The sequence below is a fragment of the Chelonia mydas genome, chromosome 12 (genome assembly GCF_015237465.2).
Source record: "Chelonia mydas isolate rCheMyd1 chromosome 12, rCheMyd1.pri.v2, whole genome shotgun sequence".
Lineage (NCBI taxonomy): Eukaryota > Metazoa > Chordata > Testudines > Cheloniidae > Chelonia > Chelonia mydas.
The window spans coordinates 42020554-42029878 of NC_051252.2; the positions used below are offsets into that span (position 1 = coordinate 42020554).

The 9325-nt window shown below is 46.9% G+C and overlaps 1 protein-coding gene across 12 annotated transcripts in view; it reads right to left on the bottom strand.

Annotated features, from left to right (window-relative positions):
• Positions 1 to 5473, bottom strand: part of IST1 (IST1 factor associated with ESCRT-III) — a 29040-nt gene extending 23567 nt beyond the window's left edge. For 3 of the 12 annotated variants that reach the window (XM_043526161.1, XM_043526162.1, XM_043526160.1), the window contains exon 1: positions 5330 to 5387. The gene's annotated coding sequence lies outside the window, so the exon portion shown is untranslated. The other 9 variants (XM_037877563.2, XM_037877565.2, XM_043526156.1 and 6 more) reach the window with 7 other exon arrangements.
• Positions 5474 to 9325: the final 3852 nt, after the last annotated feature.

A 9325-nucleotide genomic window follows, 5' to 3' on the forward strand; every position in this document is an offset into this window, starting at 1 on the left:
GCAGGAGGTCAGACTAGATGATCATAATGGTCCCTTCTGACCTTAATAATAATAATATTAATATCTATGAGAAATGCAAACACCAGACAAAAAACCTAAAAACACACTTTGAAAGACTAAAATTACAGAGAATATATGCACATTGCAGGAAGTACCAAGATGTAACAATGCAAGTGTGCGTGCGCACACGCTGGCCGCTGGGGAAGTTTCTGAGAGATGCTGTGCACGGTCTCTTTAAGGCACTCTCACTGAAAGTTCTCCTGCTCTTGAGCCCTGTCCCCCCTCCCCTGCTCTGCAGAGATGGGGAACATGGGTAGGGGGAGCCAGCGAGAGAGAGATATTGTGTGTGCTGCCTGCTGGGGAAGTCTATGAGAGACCTGTGTTGTCTCTAAGGCCCTCACTCCCTGCCCAGAAGGCTTGTTCAGACCTCAGACTGCAGCAGCTCTCTCCTGCTTGACTCCTGAGCCCTGTCCATAGGTGCTGGAACTAAGGGTGTGGGGGGTGCTGCAGCACTCCCTGACTTGAAATGGTTTCCATTATATACAGGGTTTACAGTTTGGTTCAGAGTAACAGCCGTGTTAGTCTGTAGTAGCAAAAAGAAAAGGAGTACTTGTGGCACCTTAGAGACTAACCAATTTATTTGAGCATAAGCTTTCGTGAGCTACAGCTCACTTCATCGGATGCATACTGTGGAAACACGAAAGCTTATGCTCAAATAAATTGGTTAGTCTCTAAGGTGCCACAAGTACTCCTTTTCTTTTTGCAGTTTGGTTCAATGGCTCTCAGCACTTCCACTATAAAAATTGTTCCAGAGCCCCTGTCCCCTCTCCCCTGCTCTACAGAGATGGGGTACAGGGGCAGGGGGAGTGGGACACCCTGACATCCACAGCCCCCTCTTCCCCCCACTCAGCACAGCCAGCAGGAGGGTCCCAGGAGCAGCTGGCCAGGGGCTCCAAAGCAGAGGGCAGAGCAACATGGCAGCAAAACAGCGGGGGGGGGGAGGAGGCACCTGAACACACGCTGCCGGATATGCGCAGCTCTGCTAATCAAGTGCTGTGCACTCCTGGACAGCCGTTCAATTGCACAGCTTAGAGGGAACACAGCCCACGACTCCTTGACCTGCCTTCAGTGGACATGGATCACTGTCCTCTTTACAACAGCCCTTTTTGGTTCACATTTCCACTTTTTGTAGGATTCCTTTTTGATTTCAGGTCATTAAAGAGCTCCTGATGGAGCAATATTGGCCTCTTACTACCTTCCTATCTTTCTTTTGCACTGGGATAATTTCCAGTTGTGCCTTTAATATGATCTTCTTGATAAATTGCAAGCTCTCCTAAACTCCTTATTTCAGAGTAGCAGCCATGTTAGTCTGTATCGCAAAAAGAACAGGAGTACTTCTGGCACCTTAGAGGCTAACAAATTTATTTGAGCATAAGCTTCCGTGGGCTACAGCCCACTTCATCGGATACATAGAATGGAACATACAGTAAGAAGACAGACAGAGAGAAGACGAAAAGGTGGAGTAAGAGGCTAATTAAGATGAGCTATTATCAGCAGGAGAAAAAAAAACTCAACTCCTTGGATTTTCTTCCCATGGGATTTTTTCTACCAGATCCCTGTGTTCATTAAAGTCTGCTTTTTTCAAGTCCATTATCCTTATTTTTCTGTTCTTACTCCTTCCTTTGTCACACAAGGCCAAGCTTAAAGGTCTGCATCATTTATAATGCTGTAAAGGGGATTCATGGCTTTTACTGCTCTTTCCCCTAAGTATGTGGAGGAATTTACACATTTTCTAGTTTCTCTCACACTGATTATTCCATTAAGACCTGAACTCAAGCTTCTGATATTTTAACAGAACTCTCTTGTCCAATAGTGATGAGCATGGTATACATACTTAGAAGATTTGCATAGTTACCCAATCGCCAAAGTTTCAAATTCTGAACTTTTTTAAAAGCACGGCATAGGTCATTTCAAGGAACGAGGCAATAAACTGTCTCTGCAGCTCAAAGGGTAATTCCTCCAGTTTTAGCATCTCCCTATTATCCCACTAGGTGCAACTCCCACAATGGATACAAACCAATGTTGTAAAATAATTTTACATTTGATATTTTTAATTTAAGTTTACACTTGTTTTAAGCTTACAGTTGAACGTACAGCCATCTGCTTTACAGGCAAAGTGCCCAAACCATTTCATTATTTAAATGAACTAGGCAATTCAGTCTGACCATCTTTAGGAGATGCTGCAAAATCTCTGAAAAAAAACCTTTGCACCAAGGCAAGCCTGACTCTAATAGGCAAATCAACAAAAAAAAAAAAAGCACCGCGAGCAGGCTTTACCTCAAAAAGGAGGAGGAACCAGTCCACTAGGGACTTTGCTATTGATATTATATGGAAGGCGCTCAGTTACTATAACAACCAGCTATACTATAAAACCTTAAAATAGACAGATTAACTGATGAGTAAATTTTTCAAAAACTAAACTACAAGATTTAGGAGCTTAAATGCCATTGATTTGGCTCCTCGGTCTCTCAGGCACTTTTGACAATTTTAACCATGGATCCTTTTCAGTGTAATATGTTAAATCAGTTTCTTCCATTGTCACCACAGTAAGACATCACACTGTGTAAGCAGCAATGGCTTACTACACGGTGTCATAAAAATAAAGGGAAGGGTAACCACCTTTCTGTATACAGTGCTATAAAATTCCTCCTGGCCAGAGGAAAAACCCTTTCACCTGTAAAGGGTTAAGAAGCTAGGATAACCTTGCTGGCACCTGACCAAAATGACCAATGAGGAGACAAGATACTTTCAAAGCTGGAGGGGGGGAAACAAAGGGTCTGTCTGTTTTTTGCTGGGAACAGATCAGGAATGCAGCCTTACAACTGTTAGTTAGTAAGTAATCTAGCTAGAAATGCGTTAGATTTCCTTTTGTTTAATGCCTGGTAAAATAAGCTGTGCTGAATGGACTGTATATTCCTCTTTTTGTAACTTAAGGTTTTGCCTAGAGGGATTTCTCTACATTTTGAATCTAACTTACCATCCTGATTTTACAGAGTTGATTCTTTTACCTTTTCTTTAATTAAAATTCTTCTTCTAAGAACCTGCTTGATTTTTCATTGTTCTTAAGATCCAAGGGTTTGGGTCTGTGTTCACCTATGCAAACTGGTGAGGATTTTTATCAAGCCTTCCCCAGGAAATGGGGTGTAGAGCTTCAGGGGAAGACATCTCCAAGTGGGCTCTTTCCCTGTTCTTTGTTTAACACGCTTGGTAGTGGCAACATAGGGTTCAAGGACAAGGCAAAGTTTGTACCTTGGGGAAGTTTTTAACCTAAGCTGGTAAGAATAAGCTTAGGGGGTCTTTCATGCAGGTCCCCACATCTGTACCCTAGAGTTCAGAGTGGGGGAAGGAACCTTGACACACAGACAATGTCAAATTGAAATCTAGCCAATTAAAAAAATAGTTAAAAGTAGGCTCAGGTCATAGGCATGTCTCTGAGTCCCCTGCCAAATTTTGTCATTTTGCAGACATTTTCCTACCCTTAAAGATATTTTTCTCTTCCCTGCTGCATGTGAAAAGCCCACAAAAACAAGGGCAAGAGTGAAAGTGACTATTAAACACACAAAGTAAAATTAATTTTTCCCTTTAATCTTTTTCAGTTATAACAGAGGTTGCTGATGACCCAGAGAGCTGGCTGGTCACATGGTGCTAGTGCCTCATTTCCAGCTGCTACACTGTATTAGAAGATGGCTAGACTACAATACCTTCCTAATATTACTTTTACATGTAAACAATTTTATAGGGTTGCAAATGAGAGTGGGTGATTCCTGCTATTAAAGTTTGGGAATCCTTGAGTTACATTATTTTTAATGTTACTTACACCAACAGTAGTAAAAGTGTTCAGACACATGCAGTGTTTCAGTTGACAGGGTCACTAGACATTATGGATTGCTAGGAATAAGCACTGGTTAATTACTGGAAGTCATTTTATCCATCCCTCAATTTGTTAAAGATTGGTCCCTACATTTATGTAGTCTGGATTAATTGTCCATTTCAGATTAAAATATGGGAAATAATTAGGCTTCTACCTATTAGACAGACTATTGCACAATCTAACATATCTTAATGTTATTGTCAACAATACAATACACAGTCAATTTTTTTTCTCAGTTTCATTACATCACTCATGTAATTCATTACAACACACACCCTTTTTACCTCTTTAAATAATTTCATTTCCTTCTTGATGTTCACCCTTGCCACATGCTTGTACACTCATGTTCCCTCCCACTACCTACCTATCCATTAGCCAACATACACACATGTAGCTCATTCCACATTTCCTCAGATCACTTCATCTCCCTTACTTTTATGCTCTTCTCTACAGTCTCTCAAATCTGTCAGTATCTTTTGGTAATGAAGCGTCCAACAATTAATCACATTTAAAACTCTTGCGTAGGTGACGCAAAACCGCAGGCAGGGTCCATCCCAGATGCAGATTATTCAATGGCAGGTTAATCTCTGTAAAACGTTTAAGACTCATCTAGAGTTTCATAAGTAGTATGCATGCGCTTTACATACAAATGAAGATGAGACCCGACGCCGAATATCTTAAAATGTAAATTAAAGCAAAAATTATGAGTGACACGCGAGCAGAGAAGAGGCCAGAAGTGTGAAGTCACCCGCTTGGCCGATCCCGGGGCGATCTCAAAAAATCCGAAACGCGACTCCCCGCGGGCACAAGCCCGTCCCCGCGCCGGCGCCGTGCGACCCCCGCCGCTGAGCCCCCGGCAGGAGCCGGGCCCGGCCGCCGGGAGACGGGGAAAGCCAGCGCGGGCGGAGACCCGGCCGCGGCGCTGCTCGGCCCCTTGCCCGACAGCCCGGGCCGGGTCCCCGCAGGGCCCCAGTGCTCGGCGCGGCGCCCGCCCACCGCCCTGGCCCGAGACCTCCGCGCCAGCACCCGGCTAGCGGCTGCCGGCCCCCTGAGCCCGCAGGCCTTCGACGCGTTTCCCCTGCCCGGGCCGGCGCCGGGCGGGCGGGAAGGGGCCGGACCCAGCCGGCGGGAAAGGGCGGGGCGGGGGCGGCCGAGCCGGGGTCGCGCTGGCCGAGCCGCGATCCGAGCCCCGGCGGGGGCGCCCGCTGCCCCCACTCACCGGCCGGTCCCCACGGCTGGGCGGCAGCAGCCAGGCGCCAAAATGGCGGCGGCGCAGCCTCAGCACCGCCGCCGGCGGAGCGACCCACGGGGCGGGACTCGGGCCTGTGGCACCGGCCGGCGCGGGGGCTGCGGAGCCCCTGAGCCGGGCGGGGGGGGTGTCCTCGGGCACTACTTTACCTGGGGGAGGGAGCCGCGCTGCCCCGGTGCCGACAGTGCGCGGAGTCACACGGCTCTGAGTCACTCCGCCGCCCGCCCCGCCCCCGGCCCCGGCCCCGGCCCGCCCCGCCGAGCGCGGCCCGGCCCCGCCCCTCCCCTCCGCGCCCCGCCTGCCGAGGCCCGCTTCACCGGCCGGCGACCAGGTTGAGGGGCGGGGCCTGGGGGGAGGTTGGCCTGACTGCCCCCTCCTCAGCCCCGTGCAGCACCTGGCCCCGCCCCCAGCCCCGTGCAGCACCTGGCCGCGCCCTCGTACGACACCTGGCCCCGCCCCCAGCCCCGTGCAGCACCTGGCCCCGCCCCCAGCCCCGTGCAGCACCTGGCCCCGCCCTCGTACGACACCTGGCCCCGCCCCCAGCCCCGTACAGCACCTGGAGTTGTCGGGGGGTTGCGTTAGAAATATGGGCTGGTCTAGAACCCATCAACATGAAGGAGATTGGCTCAAGGTAGATTGCTAAAAGGCCAGGTATTAGCATCAGCGCTGTAAAGGAAACTGCCCCCGGTTTGTCCCGTGAGGCTGCTGCAGAGAATGTGTGACTTAGAGCCAGGTAGGGCCAATGATCCAGCTTTTAGTCTGACTGGTATGACACTGAGCTAGAAAGGGCTAAGCAACTAGCAGGCTAAGTGACCCCAATTCAACCTTTAAAGACATATTAGGAAAGGATATAAATGATAATTAGAGCCATTCCTTATCAATAGCTAACAAAGCATGTTAGATAGAGTAGAGCTTTGAAATTCAAACTTGTATTGTTAGAGAATTAGAGTAAATACTAATTGTATGTGTGTTTACCTATATCTTGTCAGATGTTAACCATGCAACCAGATTAGTTTGTGGATGCTAATTCACTTTGATGTCTTAATTACATTATATTATATCTGTGGATGGTTCAGTTAACCTTAAGATCAAAGATGTAAGATATTGTAGGAAATAATATTACTTACATTGTCTTCCATTTAAATTGTCTGTGCAATAATGGAATGCCTTGATAGTTTGAATGGATAATTGTCTTATGTTCATTAATACTACTAGAATAGGAAATAGGGAATTTTACTTCAAAGCAACTATGTGCATTACCTATTCTTCATTCAAGGAAGGCCTGTTGTGTTATCATGCTGTCAAGAGGCTATAGTAGCCTGCCAGAGATCTATAAAAGAACTCAAGACCTGATCCTATCATCTCAGATCTGCTTAAGCTTGGTCAGGGGAATCTTGAGTAGCAAGACTGAGGTCTCCAGCTCCAGTGTGGATCACCCTGATATTGGACATGAACTTCCTATTTTGGACTATAACCTGATGAACTGATTCTGGAAAGAACTTTTTGCAGCTCACCATCTCTACTATGAAACTGACCTAAGAACTCTATTCATATCTGTATGTATAATCAAAAAGAAAAGGAGTACTTGTGGCACCTTAGAGACTAACCAGTTTATTTGAGCATAAGCTTTCGTGAGCTACAGCTCACTTCATCGGATGCATACACATGAAGTGAGCTGTAGCTCATGAAAGCTTATGCTCAAATAAATTGGTTAGTCTCTAAGGTGCCACAAGTACTCCTTTTCTTTTTGCGAATACAGACTAACATGGCTGCTACTCTGAAACCTGTATGTATAATGATCTTTTAACCACAATACTCTTTTCTTTTTTAATAAATCTTAGTTTAGTTAATAAGAATTGGCTGTAAGTGTATATTAGGTTAAGATCTGAAATATTAATTGATCTGGTGGATATGTGTCTGATCTCTTGAAATTTTCAGTAATCCTCATCATATTTGACTTGGCTATCTGGGTGGGAGCCCAAGGTTGGGTTGATTTAAGGGAGCTGTGGTTTTGGCTTCTGGGTAACCAGGAAGGTATTGTAACAGCTGTTTTGTCACTGGATTGGTAAATCTAATTATCATAGAATATCAGGGTTGGAAGGGACCTCAGGAGGTCATCTAGTCCAACCCCCTACTCAAAGCAGGACCAACACCAACTCAATCATCCCAGCCAGGGCTTTGTCAAGCCTGACCTTAAAAACCTCAAAGGAAGGAGATTCCACCACCTATCTAGGTAACCCATTCCAGTGCTTCACCACCCTCCTAGTGAAAAAGTTTTTCCTAATATCCAACCTAAACCTCCCCCACTGCAACTTGAGACCATTACTCCTTGTTCTGTCATCTGCTACCACTGAGAACAGTCTAGAGCCATCCTCTTTGGAACCCCCTTTCAGGTAGTTGAAAGCAGCTGTCAAATCCCCCCTCATTCTTCTCTTCTGCAGACTAAATAATCCCGGTTCCCTCAGCCTCTCCTCATAAATCATGTATTCCAGCCCCCTAATAATTTTTGTTGCCGTCCGCTGGACACTTTCCAATTTTTCCACATCCTTCTTGTAGTGTGGGGCCCAAAACTGGACGCAATACTCCAGGTGTGGCGAACAGAGGGGAATAATCACTTCCCTCAATCTGCTGGCAATGCTCCTACTAATACAGGCCTGTATGCCATTGGCCTTCTTGGCAACAAGGGCACACTGTTGACTCATATCCAGCTTCTCGTCCACTGTAACCCCTAGGTCCTTTTCTGCAGAACTGCTGCCGAGCCATTCGGTCCCTAGTCTGTAGCGGTGCATGGGATTCTTCCGTCCTAAGTGCAGGACTCTGCACTTGTCCTTTTGAACCTCATCAGATTTCTTTTGGCCCAATCCTCTAATTTGTCTAGGTCCCTCTGTATCCTATCCCTACCCTCCAGGGTATCTACCTCTCCTCCCAGTTTAGTGTCATCTGCAAACTTGCTGAGGGTGCAATCCACCCCATCCTCCAGATCATTTATGAAGATATTAAACAAAACCGGCCCAAGGACCGATCCTTGGGGCACTCCACTTGATACCGGCTGCCAACTAGACATGGAGCCATTGATCACTACCCGTTGAGCCTGACAATCTAGCCAGCTTTCTATCCACCTTATAGTCCATTCATCCAGCCCATACTTCTTTAACTTGCTGGCAAGAATACTGTGGGAGACCGTGTCAAAAGCTTTGCTAAAGTCAAGGAACAACACGTCCACTGCTTTCCCTTCATCCACAGAGCCAGTTATCTCGTCATAGGAGGCAATTAGATTAGTCAGGCATGACTTGCCCTTGGTGAATCGATGCTGACTGTTCCTGATCACTTTCCTCTCCTCTAAGTGCTTCAGAATTGATTCCTTGAGGACCTGCTCCATGATTTTTCCGGGGACTGAGGTGAGACTGACTGGCCTGTAGTTCCCAGGATCCTCCTTCTTCCCTTTTTTAAAGATTGGCACTACATTAGCCTTTTTCCAGTCGTCCGGGACTTCCCCCGATCGCCATGAGTTTTCAAAGATAATGGCCAATGGCTCTGCAATCACATCCGCCAACTCCTTTAGCACTCTCGGATGCAGTGCATCCAGCCCCATGGACTTGTGCACGTCCAGCTTTTCTAAATAGTCCCAAACCACTTCTTTCTCCACAGAGGGCTGGTCACCTCCTCCCCATGCTGTGCTGCCCAGTGCAGCAGTCTGGGAGCTGACCTTGTTCGTGAAGACAGAGGCAAACAAAGTATCCACATCCTCTGTCACTAGGTTGCCTCCCGCATTCAGTAAGGGGCCCACACTTTCCTTGACTTGCTTCTTATTAGAATAATCACCAGTTTTGGGGATTGTCTGTCTGCCACATTCTTTGCAGTTTGCCCTGATTGAGCGATCTCAGTGTGAAGCCCCCAGTGACAACTGTCACATATATTTTATCTTTGGCTGATTCATAGTCCTTGCACCGCTATGCCTTGGACTATCCCCTTCAAACTCCTATGTATTGAGATGGTTGATAATGGATTTGAGAGGTATTGTGATGGGGTGGGGAAATAATGGTGAGGTAAAGATGGGAGGTTTGGAAGCATGAAGATTGGGAGGAAGAAGAGAGAGGGCTGGGAGGATCTGAAGAACAGGCTGATAGGGGGTTGGTGAGGGGATG